Genomic DNA, 6602 nt, shown 5'->3' on the forward strand with positions numbered 1-6602 from the left:
TAGATAGAAGCCTAAAATTCGCCAGGGTAATTTGGCTGTACGCTAATTCACTTGTTTCAGAATTTGAGGTTTCTAGCCATGGCATTGGGGTCAAATAAGGTCAAACAATGTCAAATCCAGATTGGTGTCTCAAGTGCCCCCAGACCTCCTCATGCAACCATCGCCAAGCTAGATGCCCTGTTTAGACAAAAGGTCAACGATATTAGTGACCTTAATCGACATTCACAACGTCAAAGTGACGAAATATCTGCCAGATTGCTCCTATTTTCCCTTCGAATAAGCGTCAGGGATTACTCTAGGTGGCATGTCCCTGAAACACAATGTTGACCTAGGTCATTTGAGGTCAGTGACCTGCTCTGAACTTTAAAAGTCCATGGAAGCTGTCTGCCACGGTCCTCATCATATTTAACTCCAAATAAGCACCAGAAACTATCCTTTAAAACCAAGTTCTCCAGAAAAAACAGGTTAGTTTTGGCCTCACACTGACCATCATTCCACACCCTAATATGGAATTGGTTGTAATTCTAAATTTAATCGTGTTATTGCCTTAGAATCTATTTCGCTAGGTGTGAGCCCGTCTTCACTTCGTTGTTGCATTTACGTTGACAACTTCCTAGAAATGCCCTTCGCTGATAGCAATGGGCTTGACTGACCTGCCATAGGTCAGTAGCCTTACAAGGTACATTTAACGTTTTTAGAGCAAAAGATCTGCTATTAAATTATCTACATCATCGCAAATTTTGGCGCCTCTACCGTGCGCTTCGGTAATTATTCTGGAAACCATCAGTAAGCATCTGAAACCCCCAGGCGAGCGTGTGTTAACACGCGCCCGGGTGGCCGGCTAGATACCTTTCGCTCTTCGCTCGGGTGGGGGGGGGGGGGCAATTTGACCCCCGCCTGAGATCTCGGGAACTAAAAAGCTAGAAACACCAAACTTACAGGGTTTGTTGACCTGTACGTGTACTCACTTAGGTCAAAGTTTCAGGTTCATAGGTCATGACTTTCGGGTAAAAAATGCCGAACAAGGTCAAGTTCCAGGTTGGTTTCCAAAGCGCCCTCAGAACCTGGATAACCGTTCCTAAACAAAAGGTCACATACTCATTCAAGATCAGTGACCTTGTTTGACCTTTTGAAGGTCGAGGTGACCAAAATCATAGAAGACTGCTCTGAGTTTTGCATTTGACTAAGCGACAACGATTACGCTAGGCAGCATGTTCCTAAAAACAATATGTTGACCTGGGTCATTGTAGGTCAATGACCTATTCTGACCTTTAAAAAGTCCATGGAAGATGTACGATGGGGTTCCTGCTATCAATAAATTTGAAACGAGCACCAGAAGTCATTCCTTACGGCAAGCCCCAGAGCAACAAAACAGGTTGGTTTTGATCTTGGTGTGACCTTCATACCTGGCCTTAGGTCAATTAAACTTGGCCACTCCACTGTTGTGTTGCATAAGACAGTATTTCAGAGATGTATGGCTTCGTCTAACACTCCATTGTTGAATCAGATTAAAGAATTCCCTAGAAATTGCCTTCTCTGAAACCATGCCCTGACTTTGGCCTGCGATAGGCCAGCAACCTTACAAGGTACATCTAAATTGTTGATGCCAAACAATTTGCTATTCAAATATTTATAGCTACGCAATATTTCGCGCGGCTAGGGCGCGCCGTTCGGAACCATTCCGGAAAAACCTTTGGAGGGGGGGACAGTTGGATCCCCACCCGAGCTTGTGTTAAGAATGGTATTATGACCGACATTTCAGGGCTCTCAGTGCATGTTGCGCACAGCTTTTTGATGGAGATCCCGCGCCCGCCGTTGATATTGCTTATAAACCAGGAAAAACCGATCCAGACCGGAATCGAACGGGAATCGAACCACAGCCCCACCCCATGCGCAAGTCCCTCGCCATCCGACAGAGCTATTAAGCCCCCGGGGTTTGGTTGATCCGCATGGTTTTAATGTGTGATACCCGTCACCAGGGTATTCCGTAACTGAGGATCCTGTTGGTGCATGTTATTGCCTTATTCTCCATACAAGGTCATCGAGATGGCCTTACATTTTTCCCGGTGTGGCTGCCTGCTCTCCCACTTTCACTTTCCCGGGCTGAGTAAGTGAGCCATAGTTGAAGTAAAAATGCACACAGTCGAGTAAAATCTGCAGTGTAGGCAGTGGCCCAACCACGTCAGTAGCGCTCCGTTTCATGCCCCCGCCCCGCCCCCCTCCCCGCACACCTAAAACGTGACTGACACGATAGTGAATGTAGAACCCATTGCCTAATGTTACAAACTATTCGTTCCGATGATGAGGGGCGAAAGCTTACGTGCTTGAACGCATGGGAAAATGCGGCTGACTTTTACACGCAAGGGCGTTATCAAAGCGTTAATAATTTTGATCGACAATTGTGCAACGAAGACTTGTCGTCCGCCGCCACACCGCGAAAAGAAAATCCCACCAAGCGTGTGGATCACCACACAGTGCACGTCACAGTCGGAGTGCCGAAATCCAGATCCAGAGTGGCCAGGTGGTCAGATCCCGTTGAGGTGTGGCCAGTCGGAATACGCGGTACACCAAAACACGCAAGCTTGCCATCGCTGCGAAAGCGGGATTGCCGCGGATCAGCAGTAGCCAGACGGTAAGGTGCTCATTGCTTATTGTGCGTGGAGCCAAGGTGTAACGTTACTTGCCGGTTGGACAGACGTGAAAAACTACCGATGTACAGGATGTGATCGGTTACAAAAAAAGAGTTAGCGCGCTATGTTGTAACACAATTTTGCAAATGGATTGCAAGTTACAACAGACCTTTCCCAGTTAAATGAAACTCATAGCTTGGTATTGGTCTGTATTCGCTAACGCTTGCAGCGTGAGATTGTATCGAAACGTTGAAGTTCCGCGGTATGAGCAAGGTGGGCCACAAAGTGCTACCAAACGTAGCTTAGCTTGCGGTAACGGTGGCTTTAATCACGATAGCTTTCAGCAGGTGACAGAAATGCACTGCAAACTATGCCATATAAGTTCTGACGCACAGATATGTGGTGATACAGTGCTGTTCCAATGCCCCAGATCAATGCCCTTCACAGTTTTTCTCAGCCAAGATTCACTTCACATACTAAACTGCGCAAAATACCAAAGAACTAGGCTTAATACTAGTCCTAAGAAACGTGGCTGGCCTCAACATCTTGTGACGAACGTGATCAGTCTGCTGTAAGCCATCGTGTGACAGATTTAGACTTTGGTCCACCTTTAAAGCTTATGCTCATCGCAATTAATTCCGGAGTTGGTTGTCTGGCTCTCCGGGTTACAGCACTTCCGGCCATTCATAACCATTGCCGGGCTGTGGGATGAAGAGTGGATAACGGTCGGGCAGGACTACGCGCACCTGAGTTCCATCCGGCCGAGACATTGCCTGCACAAGGACCTCTCGTACGGGATGAGCACTCAGCGACCGGACTGGGGGACGAGCGCTCCCACCAGGCGGCACTTCGGCCCACTCATGGCTGGCGCATGCAGCCTGCCCCAAAAAAGCGAGGCGTCGCGAAGGATGCAGAATAGAAACAAGAAAGAAGAGACAAGGGTGAATGAAATAGGACGTAGTGAGTAGAATGCGGTTGCGCGGATTTGCATTTCACGCAGAGTAGTTTTCCTCCGGTTAATGTCAACCATTCTCTGCAGGTTTGAATTAGGCCAAGCAGCTCTGAGCCATCATTTTTGCGGTAACGCTCCCAGCGTCTGTTCAAGGCTAGTCAGGGGCGAATTTATGGGTGCCGTGAAAGATCTGGTTGGTGCGTATGGTGACCTGTACGGATCGCCCGAAGCCTTCTGAGCGGACACGTTCCGAAGGACAAGTGACCCCAGCCCAGTGCGAGTTACGTGTTATTCGCCATGACCTCGTCAGCTTTCCGCAAGTCAGAGGTATCAAAGGAATACCACTATACATTCTCTGGCCTGATAAAGGAACCGTGATAGCCATTTTGGCTCGTGGCAGAATCTGGTTTGGCTACCTCGCGTTGGATTCCCCGTCACGCCAGCCGGTCAGGCGAGGAAAATGAAAAGTGGCAGGCTTTAGTCATTCTGAAACTCGTATTACAAATGTTGGCCCTATTTCGCTGCAATAGAGTGTGCCACCATATTTCCTCACGACGTCGCCCGTGATATATCGTGATACGTGAAACGATTAGTTTGAATGGAAAAGCTGGCTAGTCATGACGTTTCAATAATTGTTTTGTGCAAAAGTTGTTGATATCGTTTTGCTGGTCTTAATTTTAGGCCAACACTTCGGATTTCGGTTGGACGTTCCCGCTGAACTGCGCCGAATTGCGTTAGGAGAACACTTTTTACTCCCAATTTTATACTGTCGATTACTTGGAGCCGAAATTCAATGATTTTGAAGTTGGCACCTTGGCCAATCAAATGCTGTTTTAAATGGGAGAGTCCAAAGCACTGGACGAACAGCACCAGCTGATTCAAAGCTGACAATCTGGGGTTGTAATGATATGGTCCTCAGATAACAAAAGGAACTGTTTTCACGAATACGTTCTTTACTCTTACGTTCAACATAGACATGCAAAACATTAAATATCAGTCTGTTTCAGATTCGTGGACATTGCCACGGCACAAAGGAGAAAAGCTCATTAAAGGCGAACGGAAACAAGCAAACAAACAGGAAAGTTATTCAGCGATGGACTGTCAGAACGTTTTCACTACTGACTCTGGCTCACAGCGTTTTTCGGCTATTTTGGCACTCAAAATTAAGCACGCATTTAACTGCACAGGCGGTCCAACGAGACGTAGATTAAACACGGCTTAGCGCTCGGTTAGCTCCTGATGGCCTAGTATTGCCTCTGAAAGCGAGAACCAAGGGCTCGCGCTGCGATCCTCTGGAGGTCTCAACAGCTTACCTGGTGACCCAAATATGCGCACGAACTCAACACCGCACTGCTGACGCAACACGAATCCGTTTAAGAAGGATTCCAGTCTTTAATATTCCAGTCTAAGAGAGCCTTTGATCGTCGGCCTTCATGCGGTTGTGTCATGCATCGTAGAAAGCCGCCGTTCGGGCTCACTGCTCGCCCTAGCGCACCATATCTGCTTATTCCAACATTTTTTTTCGTCGCAGAAATGACAAGGCCGAGAGACGGTTTGTGAGTGTCCAGCCTGTTTTAACAAGGACATCGACGGTAGCTGGCACATCGGTTCAGAATAAGCTCAGCCTAACAGCATCTTCACGGTAGGCTGCCCTGCGGTGACGCTCGGAGATCATCGACATCGCTTTCCCCGCATGCGATGGTTCCTGTGTCGTTATCTGTGATTTCTCTGCTTGCCACTATGACGGCGCGATGTTCGTCCCCGCAGCCCCGTCGGTTAGGGCATCTGTCTCTTGACCTACCGAGGCGGGCTGGGTGGGTTCGAGTCGCATCGACGCTCGCTATTTGACCCTGGGATGGCGTCCGGCCGGTAGCAGTAGCCACTCAAGGTCGGGTGAGGTCAAGGGTCTGACAGACCGTACTGAGCAGTGCAGCGCAATAAACTTTCGTAACAACCTTTCGCCGTTAAAAAAGAATATTACGATCGGATGATCGGGTCAAGGCTCGTGCAAAAGACCGTGCTTAGTATGCAATCTGATCTCAGGAATCCATCCAGACAATAAGTTGGGACCACTTTGCTTAAAAAAAACAAACGCAAAAGTGTCCATCTTGCGAGCGCGGCGAGTGACAGACACAGCACATCCGAGATGAAGCACCACCAGGTTCCACTTTCACGATAGGTGTTCGTGGTTTCAAACAAATGGGAAGCATTACATGCGTCGGTATTTCTTTCTTAAATTCACCACAAAGCCCGCTAATGACGGTTCGGTGCTCGCGGGAAGATGAAGATAGCTGAAAACCCACGACTGCCGTCAGAGGAGCACATTTTCACCTGCTTCAAACCTCAAAGTCTGAAACAGGTGAAAAGGGCTTCAGTATCTTCTTTCTTTATTTCGAGCACATTACCAAAACGTATTCTGAGGATATTAAAAGTCGTGCCAAAAAAATTTGCTGTCATGTTAGCTTATGTGCAATGCAGCTCCAACTAGAGGCCATATTTTCACGATGTTCAGAGTATTCCATGAAACAAATTGCCTTCAAGTCGACTTTGCATGCAATGTTTGATGGGACTCTGCTTTGAGAGAAAAGCTCAAAAACGCCCGCTTGTTAGCAGTATCAGTAACACTATCACCAACACTACTTAGGACAGGAGTGTAATACGAAACGATACCTCTAACCGTTTCCGCCCGTTGTGCCGTTACAAAGCTGACACTCGCACTGATGAAAGCTTGTCGCGATCAGACCTCACAAACTGCCCCACATGTAAGCGCCCTAGGTCGCACCGGCCAAACGCAGACCGACAAGGGATCTTGCTTGTAACACCCGCCACAGGAGCCTCGCGGTATGGAGAGCTGGCCCCGAAAGCATCGCACTAGCGGTGCGTGAGTGCCTCTGGAACCGTTCCCCTAAAGTGATCTCTAGAAAAGCAGGGCGGTCGGTCACCCCAAGTGAACGTGAAGTGACAAGTGAATGACAAGTGACAAGTGACAAGTGAAGTGAAGTGAAGTGAATCTCTAGGGA

Source organism: Pollicipes pollicipes, unplaced genomic scaffold (genome assembly GCF_011947565.3).
Source record: "Pollicipes pollicipes isolate AB1234 unplaced genomic scaffold, Ppol_2.1 Scaffold_4219;HRSCAF=4965_pilon_pilon_pilon, whole genome shotgun sequence".
Lineage (NCBI taxonomy): Eukaryota > Metazoa > Arthropoda > Thecostraca > Pollicipedomorpha > Pollicipedidae > Pollicipes > Pollicipes pollicipes.